This window comes from Pseudorca crassidens, chromosome 3 (assembly GCF_039906515.1).
Source record: "Pseudorca crassidens isolate mPseCra1 chromosome 3, mPseCra1.hap1, whole genome shotgun sequence".
NCBI lineage: Eukaryota > Metazoa > Chordata > Mammalia > Artiodactyla > Delphinidae > Pseudorca > Pseudorca crassidens.
In genome coordinates this window covers 74,478,155-74,505,186 of record NC_090298.1, presented here as the reverse complement: position 1 = coordinate 74,505,186, position 27,032 = coordinate 74,478,155, and the positions used below count along the sequence as shown (strand labels likewise).

The following is a 27,032-nucleotide window of genomic DNA, read 5'->3' as shown; positions in this document are numbered from 1 at the left end:
CAGCTGTGTTTTGTTGGAGATGTTATTTACAGTTTTGAGATTTGCTTTAGATAAAATGCTAACTTGTCTAAAGGAGAATTTATGACCATTGGAAAACTAACTTATGATGAGGTTTAACGTTTTGTGTGTGGGGTTATAAAGTTTTCATTTAACGTGTTTGAATTTCCAAATTGGATTATATGATAAGTGAAATGAATTCTAGAAATACACAATCACCATGGTTCTTCTGTGTGTGTTTTAGAAACTGTATCAGACAATTATTTTTCTTACCTTTTATCTAGAGTACTTTCAGAGGGCATGGGCCACAGATTTAGATATTGCACCATTCTCTCCTATTAGAATATTACAAATCATGGGTACCTGTATAAAATATGCACATAAGTATATGAATATGTTTGCATCTATGTATATATATTATATTTATAACTTCATCATCTTTTATTTGAATATTCTAATTGACATTTCAGAGACAAAATTAGGTCTTAAGCAAAATTTGCCTGCAATATATTTCTGGTTCCTTTCTGCCTTTGCATTTCAGCAGATTCTTTCACCCTCATCCAGTGCCTTTGTTTGTTCTTTTTGCCCCCAAAAGGACCACCACTTCCCTTTCCCCACACTCCCCCCTCAAAATTGGCAGCAATGTTACAGTCCCCAGAATATAGGGAAATTTAGATTTCTTTTCTGGTAATTAACAAAATAATACCAATGAACACAGTATCACTGTAAGATTTTTTTCTATGGAATGTTAGATATGGAACCTTAGAGACCATGTTATCCAGTGTTTTTTTATTAATAAATAGATTTTTAAATTAATTTAAACATTAAATTAATTAATGGAACTCCTTTTGCATTGCCTAAGATATCTCTGCTTGAAGTGGAAGTGAGAAGCCAAGAGCCCTAATTGCTCATCTTGACTTCCTCCCCCCAAACTTCTCTGGAGTTACTGTAGCTTGTAAAGAATTCCATGAATAGAGTTTGAAAAGCCTTATGTAGCCCAACAACACAGACACAAAACTAAGTCTAAGAGAAGTGAAGTGACTCTAGCTTTTGTCTGAAATGTTCCTCCTTAGTCAATGTCTTCATATTTGAAAACCCTTTTCACGGGACTACTGCTCTGTCATGACCTAAATGACATCTCCTACATAGTCATCATATGCTATTTTTTTGCCATGCTCTTAGTCTTTAAATAATACTCTACTGAAATTTTTTGTGTATCCCATGGGGACAGAGACCATTTACCTCATTTTATATCTAGCACCTCTGTCTGACCATAGCAGGTACTCATTAAATGTTAACATAAATCAGTATTTTCTTTAGAGTTGACGAGTTATTTCATGGCTTAATACTAGCAGAAACAAAACAAAACAAAAATACTAAACTAAAATGAGCAGTTCTCCAATCTTATTGCAAGACTTTATTATGTGATTTTGTTTTAGACTCTTCTCTAATAAGACTGTGTATTAAGACCTCTATCTCAGTACTCAACTCAAAACAAATGAAAATTACGAGAATTTCAGATACAAAAAAAAAATTATTATACCCACGCTAAAGAAGTTTTGTTGTATCTTGCTTTGTAGCTAAATTTGTCTAACATTTGTGATGGCTACAACTATATTTTTCCACTGCATGTATACTTTCTACATGTGTACATACATGTTTTCCTACATGCATACTTCCCGATCTTAGTCCTGGCTGGTGGATAAGGATGTTCACCTTCTCCTCATTTGCTGCAACTGGCTGCTTCTTGTTTGGCACCAAGTATGTCTCTTCCACCCACACCCAGTACTTTATAGTTTCACTCTATATCCATTAGCTCAGTATCACAGAGAAGAAATTGTGGTGCTCTAGGACTGTCTGAAATGGAATGGGTTACTATAAAATATAAATATTCAGTGGGTTATTATAAAATATAAATATTCAGTGGGTTCTAGTAGAAGGTGGACTGTCTTGTTTTCTAGATGTTCAGGAATGAATTTACTCATCAAGCCATGGACCAAACACATGTCCCCACTATTAAATATACCAGTATAGTCACATCCACATCAAAAAGCTCTGCCTTCCCCTGTTAAAACTCTGTTCTCCTAATGTAACATTCTGCACTTTTTCCTAAAGAAATGCCTCCTCACCTACTCAAAGACATCACCTTAGCAATTCTCCCTCTATGTTCTGTATCTTCCATGTTTCTTCCCACTATACATACACAATGTAACATCCTCCATCTTTAAAACAAATCGCTCCCTAGAGCTCTCTCACTGATTATCTCTGTCTACTTACCACCACGGCACTTTTCTCCTCTGCCTTGCAGCAAAACTCCCAGAAATAGATTCTATATGCATCTCAACTTCCTCCCTTTACTTTCCTCCTATTTTCTCTTGAATCAATGCCAGTCAGGCTTTTTGTTATTCTGAAACTCAAAATTATCTTGCCAAAGGATAGGAGACTGGAGCATTTATAATCCTGAGTCCTGTCTTCTCATTATTGAGAATTGCCTGTGGTGTCCTTGATTCTATACACCACCACAAGGGCTGAGTGAGTTTTTTCATTTTGGAAAAAATACCTTGAGGCAGTTAAGCAGAAAAACTTGGGAGATTGTTAGCATGGACTGGAACTGTCTACCAGAGTTTCAGCAGAGCCTGGAGATTGACCAAGGGGATATGGAGCACAGGACACACAAAATGTCTGCTTTGACATTTTCCCTGTTTGTTCCATCTTATTCTCTTTTTATGAATCCTCCTCATTTTCCTAACCTTTAAATTGGCATGCCCAGGAGTTAAACCTTAGACCTTTCTCTTTTTTAAACTACATTTACTACTCATCTGACCTTATACAGTCCAGTTACTTTGAAATCATGTGTATAATGTTTAACTTTTTGTTTACCTCTTTCCTGAATTTTAGACCAATACATGAGGTGCCTTCACAATATCTCTACTTGAATGTTAGTTCAAAACCAAACTCTTGACATAAATTTACCATAAAACCAAGTAGTTCCCCTCGGAGGAATCTACCCACGAGAAATAAAAACATATGTTTTTACAAAGACTTGTACGTGAATGTTCAAAACTGCATTATTTTTAATAGCCCCAAAGTAGGAAAAAACCCAACTGGTAACATATCCATTCAATGAAATACTATTCAGCAATTAAAAGGGACGCCATATATGCTATAACATAAATGAATCTCAAAGCATAGTTCTAAGTAAAAGAAACCAGACACAAAAACCTATACGTTGTATGATTCCATTCACATGTAATGTCCAGAATAGACAAATCTACCAAACAGAAAGTAGTTTTCACCACTTTCCGACTAAGAATATTCTAATCATAGGGACTCTGAGCTTGCTTTACCTGCACCTAGAAAAATTTTCCTCCGAATATCTTGTTCTCCCATTTTATTTAGCTTTCTGCCCAAATGACAGATATTCATAGGGGCCTTTTCTGATCAACCAATCTCAAACAGCTCTTGCAATCCACCATTCTCAGATCTCATTTGGCTTTGCTTACCTTCTTAGCTCTTATCACAAATGGGCATAAACTATGTTTGTTTTGTCTGTATCTATCAATAAAGTAGAGACAGGGAATTTACCTCTTGACACGTCTGTATGCGAAGGGACTGGAAGAGCACTTGGCAGATAATAAGTAATCAAGAAATTCAGTCATCCATCCATCTGTCCATCAGTTTGTTCATTCTTCCATTCAACATTTTTCCTTTTAAAAGTTCTAGATCTCATATCACGTGTAATGACACTGTCAGTGTATCAAATAGTGTATTTTTAGAAGGCAAGTGGAAAAAGAGAAGCCAGGGTATGGTGAAGTTAACAGAGACAAATTGACAGACAGAAATAGATATGTGTCTGTAGACTAACAGTAGCAGGATAAGTTGGATGGAAGCATAGTTGCTGAGTCTGTGTCCCTGGGTGACAAGCCTACCCACCGAACTGGAGTTCAGGAGAAAGGTTAAGTTGAGAGACAGGACTTGGGACTCATCTGCCTAGGGGTGATAGTTAAAACTGTTGTATCCTGAGTTATTGTCAGCAGCTGCTCCTACACACTCGGGAACTCTCCATTAACATTTAAACTGACTGTCAAGTCCATAATTTTGTCCTCTCTCTTCCATCAGTTGCCTTCTTCCTTTTAAAATGTTGAAGTCCTCCCTGTCCACTGGCACATTTACCATTGCCAACCACTAGTTCTCCAGTATTTTCCATTTTCAAAATCATTTCACTTTATTATCCAGGCTTACTCCATCTTACTTTTCCCCTTCATTCCTCTACTTCCTTAACATATTATCTCATTTCAGCCATCTTCAATGGGAGAACTCTGATTGCCATCTATGGTCAAAACCACCCTTCTTCACTTCTGATTAGCACCCTCTATGTCTCAATGTCTAATAACCTGCTCAGTGGGTAGCATGATTTCCCTGCAATAGAATTTTACTAGAATTGAACTTCTGTTTCTTTAAAACTATTTAGAGTTTGTACTTGCTTGAAAAAGTTTGAACCTGAGAGAATTCAAACAAGCTGAAAAAATTATTTCTAGAATCTTATAAAAAATTAAGAAAGATACAGGTAATTGTGGACATGGACACAAATTAGTCTTTTAATCAATAAATACATTTTGATTCTTAACTAAAATAAACAAGGTTCGATGTAACTGCATACCTGTTGAATTTATAATCTTATTGAAACAAGAAAAGAAAACTTGGGAGTTTGAAGAAGGATAATAAAAAGGTAAGAAGTAGGTTCTAACTTAATAAAAAAAGTTAAAGACAAGACATGGAGAATTAAGAGAAAAGGAAAAATGGCCATTCAGGAAAGGTAAGAATAATCAGAAATGTAGCAAGCATAAAAGGTCTGTCATTCTCATTGTAGGAGTGTGCTATTACCAAAGCATGACAGTTTTAAAGTACAATAAAAGAAAAAAAATTACATAGAAATCATCACGATCAAATTTTTAAAAATGTATTAGTGATATAGAATATTAATGTCATTCATGTGAGAAAAAATAAAAGCATTTCCAATAATTATCAGGATGTGAAATATCAGTTATATAACTACCTAAATCTTTAGGTAAATGATTTTGATATGTACACAAGGATATCTAAACAACACATGCAAGATTAGTAAGAAAATCATCAGGAATAACAGCTAGTGCTTTATGATAGCGTTAGTAGAGCTCCCTCGAGGGCTTAATATCACTTTGGCCCAATTTGATAATTTGATGGAGGTTTCAAAAGTAAACAATTATATATAACATGTTTCTATCATATATAATTATGTAACTATATATTATATCACATTGTCAAAGCATAATTTTATACTAAAAATATCTTACACAACTTATATTTTTCTATGCCTATAAAGTTTAGAAAATATATTTATCATTATTTTTACTTCATCGGTGAGGAAAACACAATTAAGAAATATTAAGCAACTTCCAGATCACATAGTGGGTATTAAAACAAGGTCTTAGTGAATCCCCAAACCAATGCTCTTTCTACTGCAGTATATTGCCTCCCTCTATATGTGAATCAAAATGAGGATATAATTTACATGTATTAATTGTCTTTATATCTCAGAATATAGCCTGTGATTGCACTTCAAAATCCACTTTAGAAAACCGGTTTAATTGGGCTAAAATTTGTGAATTTGGGTGTCTGCTGTTAAAAGGCAAATATTGGTAAAATGATAAGACATGGTTATCATTGGCTATAAAATTTCCTAGCCCAAAGTAATCTATCACATCAATATCTATCGGTGACAAAAAGAAAGAAGGAAAAGTCTGGAAAATCTGGCCCTCCCTGGAAAGCAAAGCTCAGAAAGAAACCCCTCCTGCCGGGGCTCTTTGTATGGATGGTGGTGGGGAGGAGAGGGCCTTGACCTCCTTAGCTAAGGAAACAGGGACCAAAATGGGAAAGGAAGTGTGAATCCATCAAAAGCAAATTTTTTGAATTTCTTACAGTGCCTTGGATTTGGTGCTTTATACTAGGGCATTAAACCAAAATTCAACCCAGTACACTAGCATACTTCATTATTTCGATCATGCATATGTTTTCACATATTAAACTCTTTGAAATCAGAATGTGTATTACATTTAATATGATAAGAGAGCATTGCATCTTAGTTAATTGGCAGCATTTTTATTTCTTAGTAGTGGTGTATCTTACAACTGATGGCACCTTAGACTTAATGAAGGGCTGTAAGTGAGGTTCATCTGAGAATCAAAAGAAAATGTGTATGAGTCTATTCTTACGTCTTCCACGGAGGCTCAGCATCACTTCCAGTGCAAATCCTATTCTGATCTAAATTTTATTAGTCTTTAACCACAAGACTAATATCTTATAAGTGTATCATTCAAGTTCCTTATCTGTTCCATTTCTCTATGAAGATGGTGTGATGTTAATTGAAAAAAAAAAAGTTAAAATATTCCATTTATATGAGCAGTATATATAAAAGCTATGAAATCTTCATGGCATTTAAAACAGAATTTTAAAAATCTCATAGGATTCAGAATACTTTTACTTTTTAATGAATTTTCAAATTTTGCAAGATGTTTGATTTTTGGAAGCATCTGTAGTCAAACGAAATATTTTAACTAAGTAGCTGGTCTGAGATGTAAAGACTGAGTTCAATCTAAAAGAAAGTCTTCAGTCTAATAAATTGAGTGCTGGTTAAACTCTGAAAGCGAAAGCTCTGAGCTGTATGTTTCTAGCTGGATTCTCAGTTTTTGTTTTGTTTTTTAATAAGGCATAGTTTCCCATGCAGTAACATATGGTTTCAATATTTGAGCATTCTCAGCCATTTTCCCCATATGTTTGTTGTAATCGACTAACCACACATGGCCAAATTCTGCCCTTAGATGAGCACAGAGAACGCTCACTGGGGTCGAAGAAAACAAGCACATTTCATGCAGCAACCTATGGTCCTCAAACCAGGCTCCTGTCACTATTTGCACAATAATGAATAGTGCAAATGAATAATTATTAATACATTTTAGAAATGACTCTGGTTTCAGAAGCTCTTTTGTTCTGAGAATCTCTGAGATGAGCTGTTTGACAAAGGAGCTGTTGAAAGACTTGAGGAAAGTTGTGTGCAATGATGTGCATGCATTGAGTTGGGGAATGGGGAGCATCAAAATCATTTTTAATGTGATTTTAATTTAATGTGATTTTAATGTGTCAGTAACCCAAGACATGATTTACTTATTTCATTCATTCTACAATTTAGCACTCATCTAGGCACTCAGTATACATTGTCTGTTCTCAGGGAGCTCCCATTCTAGGAACATAATACTGACAGTAAACAAATAAATTAATAAATAAGCCAGGAAGTTTATATAAGTGCAATAAAGATTATAAAACTGAATAATGTTAGAGTGATGGGAATATTTTTGCAAGGGTAGTTAGAGAAAGTCTTCTTTTGGAAGAAGTGATATTTGACCTGAGACCACATCGATGAGGACGAGCCAGCCGTGTGAAATCTGCAGTGGAAATCAGGATATACCAGACAAGAGGAAGACCCTAAGGCTTGGACAACCTCATGATTCTGGAGGGAGGTAGGATAGAAAATATAGGCAGGGACCAGACCATGCAGGTTCAGGTAGACCACGATAAGTTTTGTGGATATTAGTTTAAGCACACTGGAGTATTTTAGGCAAAAGAATGAAGCAAACTGATTTACTTAAACATTTGTATTTAAATAAACCATTAGATTTGCTTTGCCAGCAACTGACCACCACAACAGTAACTATTGAGGATAGCAATGGAAAATACAGAGAATTCTACTATTTGATGGGAATGAAAATTGTGACACTAGCAAGGATATTTCAAGACACTGAAAATCTGAGACATGATTTTGGTTTTCTGGGATAGAATTTCTCTAGGCATAAGGTCCTTGACTACTTACACACAATCTAAGAAGAAATCTTCCTGTGAGCTTTAAAGGGAAAAGTAAGACATAGAATGATCTACATGTGAACCTCACACAATTAACATAAACATACTTCCATCTATGATAATAATTAGGAAAATTTGGATGAATGGTATCGTGATAATAGAATTTTTTTGACGGGTAAGAATTTTTGAAAATAGAAAAAATGATTCATTTGGAAATCACTTTATGATTTCATAAAGTGGTTTCCCAAATTGAAGTTTAGCGGATACATGTACAATAAATCTTCCACCAACCCTGTGCAATTTCAATTTGGATCATTTTTTTATTCACTTTAAATGTAATATACTGACACTTATACATCAGTATTAAGGGTATTATAATTCTTTGAAGGAGGTTTAGTTTTCAAAATAGCAAAAGAAAATTTTTTGACATATAAGAATGTAATTACCCAGCATCTAATCTACCCTCTTTTGTTCTCTAAGATGATGGTAAAGTAAAATCATAGAAAATAAAACTAAACATTTGGAAACATTTAACAAATATTTGCAGAGAGATTTATTTTCCAAATATCTACCGTGTATTTTTAGGTTTTAGGGTCCTCACTAAGTTCCATGGCACTTTCAAATAGTTATTTATGTTCAGTGACATATAGAGATTTATATCAAACCAAGATTGCTTTGATCCAGAAATCTATAATCTGATAAATGTAGGATGATGGAACTTTGTCTAGAGATTTTGAGAGGGCATGGATTTTCTAACTTAATTTGTAGGTAAATAGAGGAATTGTCTGTTTATTGGCTACATTGATAAGATAGGCGAATATATGCTGTGTTAACAGAACAATCCCAAGTTTCCATGGCTCAGAACAACAAAGTTCATTTCTTCCTTATGCTCCATGTGGTTGGCAGGAAGGTTTTGCTTTTCATAGTCATTGGGGCATCTGGGTTGATGGAGGTGACTTGATTTTGTTTCTATCTTTTTATTAATATAAAAATTATACAACATGAACTCCACTGTGTTTTTTAGGATATTTTCAATATTTGCAACCGTCATCACTATCTAAGATATACTGTATCTGTTAACAGTGACTCCGAATTCCGCCTCTCCTACGCCCAGGCAAATGTTAATCAACTTCTGTCTCTATGGAGTTGCCTATTCTGGACATTTCATATAAGTAGGGTCACACAATAGGTAGTCTTTTGTGACTGGTTTCTTTCACTTAGCATAATATTTTAAAGTTTCATCCACATTGTAGCATGTATCATCACTTCATTCCTTTTTATTGCCAAATAATATTTCCTTATATAGGTATCCCACATTTGTTTATCCATTAATCAGTTGATGGACATTTGGATTATTTCCACTTTTTGGATATTGTTTTAAATTTTATTGAGGTATAGTTGATTTACAATGTTGTGTTAATTTCTTCTGTACAGCCAAGTGACTAATTTATACATATATATATTCTTTTTCATATTCTTTTCCATTATGGTTTGTCACAGGATATTTAATATTGTTCCCTGTGCTATACAGTAGGACCTTGTTGTTATCCATCCTCTATATAATAATTTGCCTCTGCTAATCACAAATTCTCATTCTTCCCCTCTCCTACCTCCCCTTCCCCTTGGCAACCACAAGTCTGCTCTCTATGTCTGTTTTTGTTTCATAGATATGTTGACTTGTATTTTAGAGTCCACATATAAGTGATATCATATGGTATTTGTCTTTCTCTTTCTGATTTACTTCATTTAGTATGAATAATCTCTAGGTCCATCCATGTTGCTGCAAATGGCATTGTTTCATTGTTTTTGATGGTTGAGCAATGTTCCATTGTGTATGTGTGTGTATATATGTGTGTGTGTGTGTGTGTGTGTGTATATATATATATATATATATGTATATATATATATATATATAAAAGATGTCATATATATGTGTGTGTGTGTATATATATCCCACATCTTTTTTATCCACTCATCTGTTGAGGGACATTTAGGTTTTGTCCGTGTCTTGGCTGTTGTAAGTAGTGCTGCTAAGAACATAGGGGTACATGTACCTTTTCAAATTATATTTTTGTCTGTGTATATGCCCAGGAGTGGGATTGCTGGATCATATGGCAACTGCATTTTTATTTTTTTGATGACCCTCCACACTGTTTTCTGTAGTGGCTGTACCAATTTAACATTCCCACCAACAGCGTAGGAGTGTCCCCTTTTCTCCACACTCCCTCTATCATTTATTATTTGTAGGCATTTTAATGATGGCTATTCTGACTGGTGTGAGGTGATACCTTATTGTAGTTATGATTTGCATTTCTCTAATAATTAGCAACACTGAACATCTTTTCATGTACGTTTTGGCCATCTGTATGTTGTCTTTGGAGAAATGTCTATTTAGGTCTTCTACTTTTTGGATATTATGAATAATCCTACTATGAACATTTGTGTACAAGTTTTGTGTGAACATGTTTTCAATTCTTTTGGGCGTATACCTAAAGGTGGAATATCTGTGGCATATGGTATCTCTATGTTTAACTTTTTGAGAAATTGCCAAATTGTTTTTAACAGCTGCACCATTTTATATTCCCACCAGCAATGTATGTGACTCCAACTTCGCTACATCCTCACCAACACTTGTTATATTTTCTCTATTCTTTTTTTAATGGATATCCTTGTGGTGTCAAGTGGTATCTCACTGTGGTTTTGACTTACATTTCTATAATGATGAATGATGTTGTGCACATTCTTCGATGTTGTGTTTATTGTCCATTTGTATATCTTCAGTGGAAAACTGTCTATTCAAGTCCTTTGCCCATTTTGTAATTGAGTTATTTCTCTTTTGGTTGTAAGAGTTATTTTTATATTCTGGATACTAGCTGCTTATAAGATATATAAATTGCAAATATTTTTATCAATTCTGTGGTTGTCTTTTCATTTTATCAATAGTGTCTTCTGAAGCACAATGTTTTTATATTTAGAAAAAACCCAGGTTATCTATTTTTTCATTTGTAGCTTTTGGTTTTGGTGTCATACCTAGGAAATCTTTGACAAATCCAAGATCATGTGAATTTACACCTATGAGTCCTTCTAAGATTTTTAGAGTATTAGCTCTTACATTTATGTTTGTGATTCTTTCTGAGTTAATTTTTGTATATTGTGTGAGGGGTCCAAATTCTTTCTTCTGCATGTGGATAGTCAGCTTTCCCAAAACTATTTGTTGAAAATATTATAATCCCCCACTGAACACTCTTGGTTGAACTTTTGTCAAAAATCAGTTGACTATAGATGAATGGGTTTATCTCTCAACTCTCAATTATTTTCCCTTGATTTATATGTCTAGCTTTGTGCCAGTATCACATTGTATTGATTTGCTACTACTACTAGCTAGTAGCTACTACTAGCTTTGTAGTAAGTTTTAAAATAGGGAAATGTGAGTCCTCCAACATTATTCTTATTTTTCAAGATTGCTTTTGCTATCTGGGGTCCCTTGCATTTCTTATAAATTTTAGAATGAGTTTGTCCTTTTCTGTAAAAAAGAACTTTCATCAGTATTGCATTAAATCTGTACATCAATTGGGGAGTATTGCCACTTTAATGATACTAAGTCTTCAATCCATTAACAGAGGATGTCTTTCTATGTATTTAACTCTTCTTTAATTTATTTAAATATGTTTTATAGTTTTCAGCATACAAATCTTACACTTATTTGGTTGAAATTTTTTCCTAGTTATATTATTCCTTTTGATGCTATTGAAAATAAAATTGTTTTCTTAATTTCATTTTCAGATTGTTCATAGCTAACATATAGAAATACAATTGAATTTTTGTATATTAATGTTGTATCCTTCAACTTTGCTGAACTCATTTACCAGCTCTGATTATATGTCTATGTGTGTATTCTTTAGTATTTTTTATGTATGTAAGATAATGCCACCTGCAAGTAGTTTTACTTCTTCCTTTCCAAACTTGATAATTTTTAAAAATTTCTTCTTGCTTAAATGCCCTGGCTAGTAATCCTATACAGTGCTGAATAAGAGTAAAAAGAACAGATATCCTTGTCTGCTTATCTTAGAGAGAAAGTTTTCAGTCTTTCATCATTAAGTATGATGTTAGATGTGGATTTTTCAGAGATGTCCTTTATAAGGTTGAGGATGTTTTTTTCCATTCTTGTTTGTTGAGTATTTTTATTACAAAAGTGTGTTGTATTTTGTCAAATGCTTCTTCTGTGTCTATTGAGATGATCTTTGTTTCTTTATTCTATTAGTATGATGTATGACAATAATTGATTTTAATATGCTCAAGAAATCTTGCATTCCTGGAATACATCCTACCTGGTAATTGTATATCATGCTTTTTTAAATACTGCTGAATTCCATTGGTTAGTATTTTATCTATATTCATAAAAATGTTGATTTATAATTTTCTTTCCTTATTATATCTTTTTCTGACTTTAGAATTAGGCTAACACTGGCCTCATAGAATAAGTTAAGAAGCATTTATTTTCTGTTTTTTGGAGGAGTTTGAAAAGGATTGGTATCAATTCTTTTATAAATATTTGGTGTAATACACCAATGAAGACACCTGGCCCTGGACTTTTCTTTGTTAGAAATTTTTCCATTACTAGCTCAATCTCTTTAGGTCTATCCAGATTTTCTATTTCTTCTTGAATCAGTTTTGGTAGGTTGTGTGTTTCTAAGAATTTGTGCATTTCATCCAGTTTACCTAATTTTTGAAATATAATTATTCATATTATCCCATTATAATTCTTTTTATTTATGTAAAGTGAGAAGTAATGTCATTATTATAATTCCTGATTTTAATAGTCTTCTCTTTTTTCTTCATCAGTCTATTTATAGATCTATTTGTTTTTACTGATTTATTTTTCTATTTCTTTAATTCCCTATTTCAACTATTTCTCTTCAAGTCTATTTCCTTCCTTCTTCTTGCTTTGGGTTTAGTTTTCTCCTCTTTTTCCAGTTACTTAAGATGGAAAATTGATTTACAATCTTTTCCTTTATTAAATTAGGCATTTAGATCTAGATCTAGATCATTTTTCTTTAAGGACTGCTTTTGCTGTATCCCACAAGTTTTGCTATCTTGTGTTTTTATTTTCATTCATGTCAAGTATTTTCTAATCTCTCTTGTGATTTCTTCTTTACTTATTTGTTATTTAGGAGTATGTTGTTTAATTTCCACATACTTGTGAATTTTCCAGCTTAAATGATCAACCCAGTAGTTATCAAGGATACCGAAAAGCCTTTTATACAGTAAACATCTTCAAAGTGGGCAAAGCAGCAAGACCCGTAGAACCCTGGCAAGACCCTGTCCAACCCCACTACTACCATCCTGCATCATCTTTATTTTGTCCCTATACCCTGTGAAAGTATTTGAGGAGAAGGATAAAAGTGACGATGGTGTCTACTCTAATTTCTCTGTCAAATGTCCCTACAGGCAGGAGAACACATTCTCAAATAGCTCTACCTCAATTCCAGCTTATCCTTTGTTCTCCCACCTTCCCAGCTCCATCCCCTGCTGTCTGGACATGGTGGATGAAGAGAATAAAACATAAGTATGGGCTATTTTAAAAGGGTAGAGTGGTTGAGTAGAAAAATTTTAGTCTTTTTTTCTCTCCATCGTCATGGCATGTGATAGTAAGACCTTCCTTCATAAACTAGTGAAGACCATGAGAAGTAGGTAAATGTCCCATTTCTAAAGATTTTCAAAAAGATAAAGTTCCAGATTAATTTTTAATTTTCTTTTATTGTTTCATTCTTTAACATGGAAATAGCAAGAAAGCTCTATCCGTATTTTCCTTTAAAAAAGCAGTTCATGGGAACATCAGTTTTGCAAAGGAACCAACCATCATTTCCATGATCTCTTCAATATATGTTCTTTCCACTAACACTGATAGTTCAATATTTTGCTGTCACAAAGCAGCATAAATAACACTGATGATGATTCTATTGAGAAAGTCCCCAGGGTACGAAAGTTAAACCTAGTTAATTTAGCACATCTTTCTGTGTGCCACACATGCCCTGAGCATATAGTTAGTAAATTACTCAGAATCTGTACTTTCCTGTCTTAATATTTTAAATGCATATGAGTTGTGTATATGTTTTTTTTAAAGAAACTCCTGTTTTAGTGAAATAAAAAATGAATGGCAACCTAGAAGACCTCATAATCCATTATGCAAACATTTTCATTAAAACTTTTATGATAGTTTCTGTGCAATAAGTTTCCATGCTCAGGTCCAACTATCCCTGCAACATGGTTCCAGCATGAAGCACTGAAGTGACATCTTTAATATATGACCTAAGGAAAAGGATAAGGCATATGAAAAGTGTTATCTCTTAACATATATTTAATATAGTTTATAGTCTAAGCTACTTGTACAGATATCATGAACTTAATAAATGACATTAAGTTATTTTTCAGTTTTTAATAGACACTCTTGAGGGGTCAATAGTTTCCGGAGTCTACACAAATTATTGTTACTCATAGGTGTGGATATACCCATGATATAAGACTTGAGAGGGTTGATGAAAAAATTCATGAAGAGGGCAAAAACCCTGCCCCACAATTGAACTAAATCAAAAGTTGATGTGCTCCTACATGCTAGTAATGATTGCAAAGGCTTAGTGTGTGCCTCATGTAATGGACATAGTGAGTTAATCCTCTAGACAGGGCAGAAAGCCTGCATAACTTTTTAGTACATAGTATGGTGCTTTGTACCCAACAGACAATAACTGAATACTGTGCTTGACTACAAAAGAAATTGAAATATAAGGAAATATAACACTAGACAAGCAAATTTCTTGTTTAAATTTCTTTAGCCACTAAGAAACAAACACAAATCTCCATCATTCTTGCTATGCCAGGCTTTACAGTAGTGCTTTCATAATATTTTATAGATAGAACCACATTAAAACATCTGTATTTAAGGAGCAAACAAGGGAAAACAGCCAGGCAAAATTCCGAGAATAGAAATGACCAAAGTAGTTTGGGAAAAGTGTAGTATTCAGACAAGCCACTGGGTGAGGAGTAGGCAGGGGTAGGAATATTTTTTGAGAATGGTAAAGTCCTTTTTAGTGTCAACTTATGCCAGGGTCAAATAAGAGAATGACTGAAAATTATCCGTGTGCAGCACTAGTGGCAACAATTTTGGTAGAGTGATAGAAGTGGTAAGAGAGAAAAAAGAGGACCCAGGATAAGTATATGCTGGATGTCAGCAGGTCAAAGGAGTTAACTCACAATGGTTTCTGTTTTCCCTGCTGAGTGGGAGGGAAGGTTGTCTCCTGGGAGTGAGGGTAAGTGTTTTGGAGAGATGAGAGTGAGTTTGAAATAGTTGCTGTGAAGAATGGGTGAGAGAGCTGACCAGGCAGCCCTGTGAACCTCATTGGGGTTGCAGACCATGACCGTAGAAGGTCATAAATGTTTTAGTGGAGAACCAGGTACTGCTGTGAAGTTTCCTCTTACTCTCTGGGTTTCTTTTGAAGATAAGGACTATATCTTAGGTTTCTAACCTCAGCAGATAACATAATGCCTGAATTCTATATAATGATCTATAATTATTTACTGTGTAATGAAATGCTGACCTATGTCATAAGATGTCAACAGCAACTATTGACTTATTCATGGACATCAACAGATAAACTTCCTTGTTTTCTGTCTATGCCAACTATGTCCCCAAACTCTCACACTATAGTTCTCCCTTCTAATCCCTCTTTCTCTGTGGCCCAGTATTTTCCCAGTCAAGTGATGGTGATCATAGAATACCAGGCATCTATCAAATTTAGTAATTGCAAAATCTTTCCAATGGAGATTCTTGGCATCATGGCTGTATTAGGGAAAAACCCAGAAAAGAGAAAAGCCTACTTGTATAATGAAATGTTCTTCTTGATCCTCATTTCCAAACTGATTTCCATCACAGAAATATACTATTCCTTAATGGTAAGCAATAGTTTCAGTTTCAGTTCATACAATCAGTATCTTTAGTGTTAGATCAACAGTATTAGAACTCTATATTTTGTGCTAACCAAATAGAAAAGCATCCTATTTCCTTTGTACTATAAAACTCTAGACAGAGTTAATTCACAGCTAAAACTTGAATTAAAACTCTAAACTGGTTCAGTGAAAGACAACCAATGATCAAGAACATTGTCTCTCATTAGCTCTGTTTTCTTAATACCTTGTGATGACTTTTGTTCCCATGTGTATGGTTAGAAGTAAACAATGATGATTATAAAAAAAAAGAAAGAAAGAAAGAGTCTGGGATTGTATTCTACATAGACTAATGTGAAGGAATCGAGTTGAATGCATGATGGCCAATCTCAGCCATGTCATAGGATAGCTGGAACAAGATATATTTCACATCAATTCAAAATAATTTCTGTGCTTTTCCATTCATTTTAGCTGTATTGAAGAAGGGGACAGGCTGGGACTCAGGAAGATCACATAGCTGATGGCTTTCAAAATGAGACTGTATGTGATGTATAAGAACATCAGGCCTTCGTTCTAAATTGTGCAGGCACTAGTCTTCATTTAAAAAGTATGCTAGAAAAAATATTGCCTGATCACAGCCATGTTTTAAGATCTTCAATGCTTGTCTATGATTAGGGGGTGAAATGGCTTTAAATTTTTTTTTTTTTTTAGAAATTCTGGCTTTTCTGTGAAGATCAGCCTCTTCCTAAGCTGCATCAACTTCAAATATTCTGCTGGCAGTGTCTGCACAAGAGGCTGCTAGGCTTCAGTCTGCTCGGGCCCTGGGATTCTACAGGGTCTAGAATCCTATGGTGCATGTCTATTCATTTCAAATAGTTTTCAAAAATAGAAAAAATGTGAGAGGATGAATGCTTAATATTAAATGAAAGGGATCTTGTGCTACAAAGCACACATTCTGCCTCTGTTGTATAGAATCCTAATTTTGAGGTTGAAATTTATATTCTTAATGTAATTTCAAAGTGGAACATAGCTTTTAAAACAGGAAAACAATAAAGGTGGCCATGCATAGCTTACAGATATGGCTGTGCTGGTAACGCCTGCACCGTGGTGTCAGGGTTCTCCATGCATAGGTTACCTTTAAAGCCAGTCAGGATACCAAGGTAAGTATTAAAGCACTTGAACCATACTCTGAGAAAATAAGGAGCAAGCGAGGGAGATGCCTATGAGTTTTGTATAAACATTTCTCATATTGAGATTCCATTTCTCATTTTGTTTCTGCCTGGGTTCTCCAGGCACTCTACATAATGTTAATTATATCTTACAACTCCAGGATATCATTAAGAATATGTGAAATCCTCATTTATATTATTTTCAATTTGCATGTATTCTTATATATCTTTTGGACTTGAAAAATTATAAAAAGGTAAAAAATCAAAAAGTCAAAACAAAAATTTCCTTATGAATCTCAATGATGAACATGGAATATGTACTTGGTGGTACCCTGTACCCACTAAATAGAATTGGTGCTTATAGCTACATGTGTTTTACTTTCCAGGCTATAAGATAGAAGGCCATTAATGGATTTCTAGTTTCAAACAAGGCATCTTTAGTTAGAAAATGCAAATGAAAATTTTAGTAACCAGTCCTCTAGCACGATACTTGCCTTACATGTGAGAGGTGGTTTTGGAAATCAGTCACATCAACTTTCATTTTCCTTACCTGGACAATATTTTCAAATGCATTAACTTCTAATATAGGTTATTAAGTGTATGACAAATCTGAATATCCATTGTGCATTTAATTTCATATTTTAACATTTTTATCCACTTACACGAAGAAACAGATGTAGAATACTTTTATTTTAGGGTCAATTATACCATATTGATAAATGAAAATGACACTGTACCTTATTATTATCATTAATAAAACCATTCCTTCAATGGGAAACTTCTATCTTTTTTACCGAAGGCACAAGCTTTTCCTTACCAGTGTATATCATGTGTCTTCTTTCAGGAAACAACAGATAAATGAAAAAAGAAAGAGAAACAGTTTACACCATAACTTTTACCATTGTCTTCCACCTCCGCGCCCTCCCTCCCTCCTGCCCACAAGCAAAAATAAAAAAATTATTTGAACTTGCCGGAAAGAGTTTGCTGTGACTAATTGCCTTTCTGGTGTGTGTGTGCCACACTTCATTTTATGATTAAGATTTCTGACTCAAGAAATTGTCAGCAAAAGACAATATATCAAAGTTTAAATATCAGTAATAAAACAGTACAGGAGATATTCTGTGACTACTTAGAACTGAAAGCATTTTATTGAAAAAGGTTTGTTTTCTTTGGCAGCCTTCCATGACCTCCTACTGTTGACAAAACTAGCAGCCTGTCCTGTTTGAAGTGTAACTGCCAGCAGAAGCTGCTGCTTCAGAGCACTTACAGGATTTATCTCTAATATTTTCATCAAACACACTCGCGATACACCTTACATAATCTTTAAATTATAGGAAAATGCTAGAAGGGTGTTCTGCAAGTCACAGTCTGAAGTCAGGGGGGAGATTTATGGCTCTTTCCAGTCGACATTTGTGACTGACCTACAGCACACCAGGGCTGCTATTTCCCTTTCCTGATTCATGATAAGTGCAGCTGCCTCCAAATAAGCCCCCCGAGCCCATTAATGCTTAGTCCATTCCCTTATGGTAAATATGCACATCTCCAGTCTCACTTTTTAATGTTCAGCTGTGATGAAGTTGAATAGAAAACCAGGTTGCCTTAGCTTACTGAAACCCTTTGCCAAGTAAGTGCCTTGCCATCAAAGCGTGGGTGCCCCAAAGTCCATCTTACCTCTGGCTCTAATTAAGGTGATGCTTTCCAGTCTAGTTTACTCACAAAAAAATTGCAAAATCGTTTTCCCCTTGCAACCTGGGTTTTAAGGTCCTGGACTGTGATGCCTTCCATTTTTCGCTGCCAGCACCCTATCTAATTAACGAAATTGCATCAAGATTGATATGAAGGTAAATATTAAAGGCACAAAAGGGAAGGGGAAGCAAATTATTTAAAATGTCAGAAAAGCCAAGACATTCATCTTCCCTGCCGCAATTTGTTTTTCATTAATAAAATATACATTGTTTTCCACTCGGAAAAGTTATTAGTGGCAACACAGTCTGCATGAAGCTTTGTCTCTTCCAAAATGAAGTCTTTGTTTAGACATTGGTGATGGGGGTTTTGTGTCATTGTCTAATCTGTCAGATTAGATGAGCAAGTGTATTTAGGGGTGTAAAGATGTGCAGCCACACCTGCTGTGCAAAGCTGTGAATTCACAACTCTTCTGACTATTAAAATGTGTTATGCTGGGAGCTCTTTTGTTGTAATAAAACTGTTGGTGGTTGCGTGTTTGAAGTGGCGCAAGTGTCAGGCCTTATTACAATCATAATAATCACACCAAAAGTAACCTCATATTTTGACTATTTAATGTTAATGTGGAACAAATTAAAGGCTAAGCACCTAATAGATTCGGAGATGTTAAATTGATTTTGCACTCAAATTTTTCTAAGGAAAAACAGAAGTCCATTAATGAAATAATATTCACGGTCCAGAAAAAACTATAGTCATCTGAAGAAGAGTTTTGAAATAATATAGGAAGCAGACAAAGGATACACAACAAAATATGAAGCCAATGTTGTGACAATAAAATTATTGTCAGGAGAATGCTATTAAATGTGATCCTTAAAGAATGCCAATTATAATTTCTTTATTTGTTGATGTCTGTGCTCGTCATATGAACATACTATGATATTTTATTCCCTCAGCTAAATATTGGATCGTGCCTAAGCAGAGATAATGCTTTCTATTTATCCCTAATTACAAGACCAGTTTTTTTTTTTTGCAGGTTCTATTATTTTACTGTGCTAAAATGTGGCTACATTTAATAATCTTTTATAACAAAGCAAAACAAGATAATATTAGCTGCCTCACTTATTAACTCACCATGCACTTTCTAAAACCTATTTTTCTACCTAATTTGTCTTTTTATCGTGTTTTTCCCCCCTTTGGCATATTGGTGTTCTTTAAAGAATGTCTAAGAAATCTATAGGAATTTCTTTAGTGTAAGTTAGCAGGGTATTGGCTGAAGAAAAAGAAATTTTTTCTTCAGTATTCTAAAAAATTTTAAAAGGGAATGGAAAAAAGAAAAGAACAAAATGCTAAGCCTAAAGAGCCTCTGTTGTCACTTTTATAACACTAAGCAGCTTGTGGCAGGTTTAATAGACCCTAATCTAGAGAGGCCTTTTTAGAGACCTTAGACCTGTATGGCCTCATTAATTCAAACTGTACGTGACAGTTCAGAGGTGTCCTAAACCAGCCATTACGTGCATAAACAGGCTCGGATGCCAGCGTGGCACGTACACTGTCCTCAGATCAGAATTTGTCATCCTCGATGACTATGATTAGAGAAAACCTCTAAAACAGAAGAATTTTTTTCCTCTATAAATACTAATGAACTCTGATCATGAGGTCTAGTTCATTCCCTTCCAAAATAGACTTTAAAATATTTTAACACTAACCTAGAAGAAGATAATGCAAACTTAACAGAGAAAAGGTACTGGTTAAAAATAATTGAAAGATATTGGCCTCCTTCAACTCTCCCTAAATTGTCATTTTATGGAGACTCAGGCATACAATTAGGTCGTTCTCATTTGACAATCATCACCATGCTGAGACCTGGATCTCATATGTGTAACATCTGGATTGTCCTGCAGATGTAGCAGGGTGACAGCTTCACACATTCCTTGAAAAGAGGCGTCCACACACTGACAGTTACTCATCATTCAGAAAAAGAAAAAAAAAAAGGATGAAATGAAAGAAAGATTTTCCTCCTGACTCTTAATTTAGGCTAATCTATGTAAATACATTATCTAATAACAACCAGCACAAGAACAGTTTTCCTGCACAATTGCAAATTGCAGCTGCTCCAAATTATAACAAGAAATATTTTACCTTGTGATGAAAAACAGAAAAAGTTTTACTGAAGGCCAAACTTTATATAAGAAAGGAAATAAAGAGTACTTGAAGATTTGATTTAATTTAATTAACTTTGTAATAATCTTAAATTACTTCTTTTTTAATCCTTATATAAATGCCCAATAAAGACTTTGAATGTGAAAATGTTAAAATAATACGTAAACCTAGTATTTTAATTAAATCAACACCAAACTAATTTCTAGCCATTACTTGTTGAAAGAAGTCTTTTTGATAACAGGATTGTTCATCCTAAAGCTTCATAAAGTAATAAATATATATATATATATAAAAATATGTGAAAATACATACACATGTATTTTTCTTTCTAAGCTGAAATTTTCTGCAAACCTGTAATGTTTATTTTATACTTAGTCTTCCTAACAACATTGGTGTTTTAATCGCTTACATTTTCCTCAGAACCTTGTGCCCTTGTTTTCCAGGCCAATTTTATTCTGGATAAGCAAAATACTGACTCTGTTTAAAACTTTCCTGCACAGATGACATATTTTAAAAAGGCAGATATACAAAGACTGGTTTCCATTTCCTGAAATTAATGAAAGTCACTGTATGCAATGGATCTTTAGGCGAGAAAATACATTATTTTATGGAAGATATTAAAAAATGTTATGCAGACTTCTCTTGCTCTGTAGTATATCCAATCCAGCTACAAAGATTCAATACTCTTGACTTACATTTTTACGTGCTGGATTAGTCTTTATATTTGTTTTGATAGAAAAGCAGGCAACAGCCTATTTCATGGACAATAAATTCAAGATAGTAATGATGAGATAGTATTGCCTCAGCTAAGTACACTCAGATTGGAGGGTCACATATTTGACCTCGATCTAGTATGGTCCTTAATGAATCTATATACTTGATTAGGGTTACTGTCTTTTTATGGCTCAAAATAGCTTTGCATGGAAAACTAGCTCATTTTAAGTGGAGCTGAAAGAATCATTTTGCTTCCAACACATCTCTAAAACTTTTCCAAAGACTTTTAAATGCTTGCTTTAAAATTCTAACGTCCCAGAAAGCTGTCCTTCCCCTTGCCAATTCTGGTTTTGTTTCACAACCTTCACTGCATATGGAAAAAATTCTTCTCTGCCACCTTTTAATGGTATGGAAAATTCTATTTTTCAAATAATCAGTGTAATTTGTGAGATATTGCATTAAAGCCCTAGTCTTGCAGAATTTTTCATGTCTTCCTTACCTATCCTGTTTCACAAAAGAGAACTGAAGAATTGATGTTGGCATGTCATGTTGAGAAATTTGTTTAAGTAACAGTAAAAGGCAATCAACAGTAAGGATTAGAACTTGGAGCCATTATATGTCTTTTGTTCTATTTTGTGTGCTTTGTTCCCTTTATTCATTCATTTTTATTAGTATTCTGTCAGCTTCAAAGTAAATGGGATTTTTATAGGGTCCAGTCCCAGATATTACCATTAATGTTCTGGTTAGCATGCACTGCACCTTCTTCATTATGCAATGGTCTTTTACAGTCTCCCCGCTTCCTCGGAGTAGCTCTCTCCTTATCTGTGCTTCCAACTCCATCTGTCTGTCTCTCTGCTTCTCTCACTGCATCGCTCACTCTTAATTCAGGGAAGTGATTTCTTACCTCTTGTCACTCTCTTTCTTTCTTCCACTCACTCTCAATCAGAACTCGTTTCCTGATTCCGTGACTGCTCTGGACTCATGTATCTCCCTCACTCCCTTCCTCTTTCAGAATCATGATCGAGATTCTTTCTATCCTCTTCTTCTTTTTTTTAAAATGCAGCTTCTGAAAGCCTTCTTTTCTTTCTTTATCTTCTTCTACCTTTCAGGACTTGGAATGTAGACAAAATTAGACAGTAAAATACTGATTTCACATTACTAGGTACACTCCTGAAGAAATAAATATTTTCTAAAAGTTTCTAAAAGTATGAAATGGTAGGCTTCCGTGCTCTCACTCATTAACAAATGTAGTGGACGTTTTAAATCAAGGGTATTTGGAGATGAAATGGTTACTTCTTAGGTGTGAGTTATTGTCTCTAACAATGACAAAAAAAATGAGAATACAAATAGACAGGTTGTTCATACTTCCAGTTGTGTTTCCTAGTGTTGGACTCAGGCCTGAATCTGGAAAGAGCAAAAGTGTTTGGATTTTAAGTCTTTTATATACCACTTCATATGCTTAGATTGCTTTTATATTGTTACTCCTCCACATTCTAAAATGTGTTGGTTACACATTCTTTTTAATATATGATCTTGGTTGGATGTATTTACACCGGAATTACAGTGCCAGAATAGTTAAGTCATTCTAACAATATCAGAAATTTCGTGTGGAATTCAATAGTTACAAGGATTTTTAAAATAGCATTATATATCCCTAAGCCCTTCACAGTGAATACAGTGGAAAGGTCAATCCGTTTTTCCTAAGTTTTAAAGGTAAAACAAAAATGCAATTTAAAAAGAGGCAACTGCATCTATTTTAGACCTTCTTTCTCACTTGGGTTACGAACAAGGTAAATTTTCAGTCACACACCACCAAAAGTAAGCATCACAGAAATGACCATTTTAATATATACTTTATTTCCATATCATTCCAATTTTGAATGGGAATTCTTTAGTAATTCTCTCAAGTGAATGCTGCCTTAAAAGAAAAATACCTCTATTGGCATAGAAATCTCCAAATACTAATGAAAGTGAAAAAGGCTAGGAAAAACCAACAAACTTTAGGGGAAAATAAACCTCAGAGTTAAAAATAAATTGAGGACACTAGAGCAATCTCTACTATCTCTGTAACATAATTTGTAAATTAATCTTTTTCCTCAGTAAGATAATGACGCAAGTGCTCTTCCATTAATTACTAGGAAAAAAAAAAGCTGAATGATATAAATGTAATTCAAAAGGAAATACATTGATTTTTTTTTTTGCTCCATGTAATTGTCACATAAGTAGGCCATAAGCTATGATGTAGGCAACACCCACAGCTTATTGGAAGCAAGCTTGCATTTCCATAGTCCATTTTCACATACCCTAATAAACAGAATAAAATATTTAACATGACGGTAAAACTCAGTTCTCTCCCACCTCTTCTTGACAATTCCGTAGCTCAATATCCTGTACATTTTTGCTTGAGAGGATGAAGTTTTTTTGTTTTTTTTCCTCCAGTAGTATTAATCTATTTTTCTGTCTTAGCAGGGATACATTAACCAGGACGAACTCTGAACACGTTTTTATTTCTTACCATAGAAAATACAGCTAGATAGCTCATTAAAATGTATCAGTGAATAATAACCTCTTCCTTTAAATTAACTAATATCTAAGTTTAATGAAGCTCCATTTATAGTGATTTTCTGGCTGAAGTGCTCTTCTCTCTGCCTAATTATGTGCACGGCTTTCAGACAACAAGGCGTGTCTTTAACATTAGATAAGAACCTGAGCTTTTATCTCAATCAATAGTCTTTAGCCTTTGAACTCCTGTCAGAGGAAGACCAGTCCGTCATGTTCAGTTCTACCTGATCTCTTTTTCTTCTTGATGCACGCTGCCATTTACAAAAGAAACACACACACACACTCACGCATGCTCACACACACCCATGCACACACCTCAGATATAAGCAGGCAAAGTGTTTAGATTATTTGCCTGTCTGTGTGTGTGTGTATGTGCATGCGCACAAGCATGTGTGGACAGGATCCTTTATAGCTGTAAAGATGTGTGACTGTAATGATGATGTTAAAATTTTCTTGTTTCCTTTCACTGGGCTTTGTGTATCTCAAAGGAGCCCCATATGGTGCTCTTTGTCCGTGTCATTACCTCGTTACAGCCACTGTCTGCCAGCCAAAGGTAGAGCGAACGCTGCAGCTGTAGACAGCGATACAACTGGAATTGTCTAAGGTCAACAGTGCCGTAATTACTTTAAAATGTCAGCGTACAATAAAATACAACAGTTCATCTGGCAGAAAGCAAATTAGCTTTGACCATAGCGTAATTACCCTTTTCTCAGCACCATTAGAAGAGATCAAATCTCCACATTCACTGTTTGAGGAAAGGCCATCAGAGTACACTCTACCTGACAAGGATGCACATTTGCCATTTTGAGATGTAATTAATTGTCCCTATAATAGAAATTTTTATATTTGACTCTGGAATTGAAATGTGTAATAACCTGGCTTCTTCATTTTAACCATTTTGATGCTGGAAAGAAAGGTCTGTTTTGCCAAGTGTAAATAAGTAGTATGAGTATCATCCAGAACATATTTTTCGTTTTGATGACAGTTAGCTCTACGGCAAGAGTGAAGTCACTTCCACACAAATTAAAAATGGTACTAATATCTAGATACTACATCAGAGGAACCAAATTAAGAAATTAGCAGCATTAAACTCTTCCTTTTATAGCTTCTTTTTCTTCTTTGCATGTATATTTCCTAGCTGGCTGGGATAATGTGAAGTGGCTTTATACTGACTTATTAAAGGTTGATTTCTGCCAGTGATCTTCGCCTATGCTTCCACCTCACACACAAGGGCAATCTAGGTAAAAGAATGCCCCTTCCCCCTCTCCCACAGGATTAATGTGTCATTATGCTAAGACATCCTCTTTTTTTTTCAAAGACACTCATCATTAATGGTGGAGGGTACAAAAGCACCAATGATATAGTAATTTGATTAACTCAGAAACAAACAGCAAGGAGCTGACCAGTGACAGTCCCTGTAGGGCAGAGACTTCACTGCTTGTTGACTTTCATTAATATTTAAGGGCGCCAAAGATGCTTTAAGCTCATTTGAAATGACTTAAGGTGTCTGAGCAGCATTTCTCCTTGTGACTGGTTGTAGATATACATGAAAAACAGCTGTTTTGTATCACAAGAGCCTTGCACTCTATTTAGGGAATTCCATCACCATAAAGATGTTTACTTTTTTTTTTTTTTTTGATGTTTCATTCACTATGTTGTGGGCTTTTTCACAGTTTTTCAAATGAGAGCATGTTCTCGCGGGTTCAGAAATCTCCTTTTTGAGCACAGATTTCCTGGGGGGGAAACTATCTATGAAACCAACAAGGAACTTTATAGTTGGCAAGAAAATTCTTAATGTGATCCCGTCTTATTGAACCCTTGCTAGTTTTAATGTGTTAAAGCCAAAACAATAAATAAGCTTTCTGGTAAAATCACTGTAGCATATCATTGATCAGTTTATCTCTTCAGAGCAGAAAATTATGGCATGTACAGAGCTTTCTCCCCAACTGCTGGGTTGCTTTGTTCTTCCTCAATGTCATTTATAACTCTTATATCATTTCACAATGTAAGAAAAAATAAGGCCAGAAAAACATTTAAAAAATAAGGAAAATGGTCAGATAAAGTTTCTAAAATAGATATGAACATTTAGAAGAAAGGAAAATTCTTTCTTTGAGGCCCGTCTAGTTCTAGATTAAATCAAGATGCCTGTGAATATATTTAATGGATAATTTGTAGAGTTCAGGGAAGTAAATATCACAGGGTGAGCTTGAAGGACCTAGTTAGACTGACACTTTTAAATTGGCGAGACCGACCAAACTGGAACTTTCAGCCCCCTGTGAACGGCATGAATTAATGGCTCACTGTTAAGTGGAAAGAGAAGTGATTTTTTTTCCACCCAATAATACTTGGAAGAGCCCTTGGCAGGCTAAACAGTCCTCTGAAATAGCCTGAAATTTGTATTAGCCTTGACTTTAACGCCTTTGACAATCTCACCCAAAGTCACCTTTACTCTCACATTTTCCCAACACAAACTCTCTGCTCCAGGTATACTGTCCCCATCTTCCATGTCCCCACCATGTAACTATGGGTCTCTCCACTTAAGTGCCCAAAATGCTCTCTCTGTGTTGCCTTCCCTACTGCTTATTACCCTCCAAATAAGATTGGTATTCCACTGTCTGTCTGGGTAGTACATCCATAATGATGTCCTCCAAGTCCATTTCACAATTATATCTTTCTCTTCTGAATATCTAAAAATTCCATCATTTGTGGCACTAATTCAGCAATTAAATGGTTTTCAGATTTTTTTGTATTCCTCCTCTTATTCCATTTGTATAAATCTTGTTTTAATAATCAAAATCAATTCTTATTAATGGCAATGATCACATATTAATTGTCATTGCTTCCACCACTGGTCTGCTAAAATGCTATGGACATAATATCATTTTTAAAAAATATTAAATAACATTACTTGTTCAA

General features: G+C 34.6%; 1 long non-coding RNA gene across 1 annotated transcript in view; it reads left to right on the top strand.

Annotated features, from left to right (window-relative positions):
• LOC137221493 (uncharacterized) overlaps positions 1-17,804 on the top strand; it is a 258,262-nt gene extending 240,458 nt beyond the window's left edge. Inside the window, exon 6 of the long non-coding RNA XR_010942037.1 lies at positions 16,540-17,804. This is a non-coding gene — a long non-coding RNA (uncharacterized lncRNA). The remainder of the gene's footprint in view (positions 1-16,539) is intronic.
• The last annotated feature ends 9,228 nt before the right edge of the window (positions 17,805-27,032 follow it).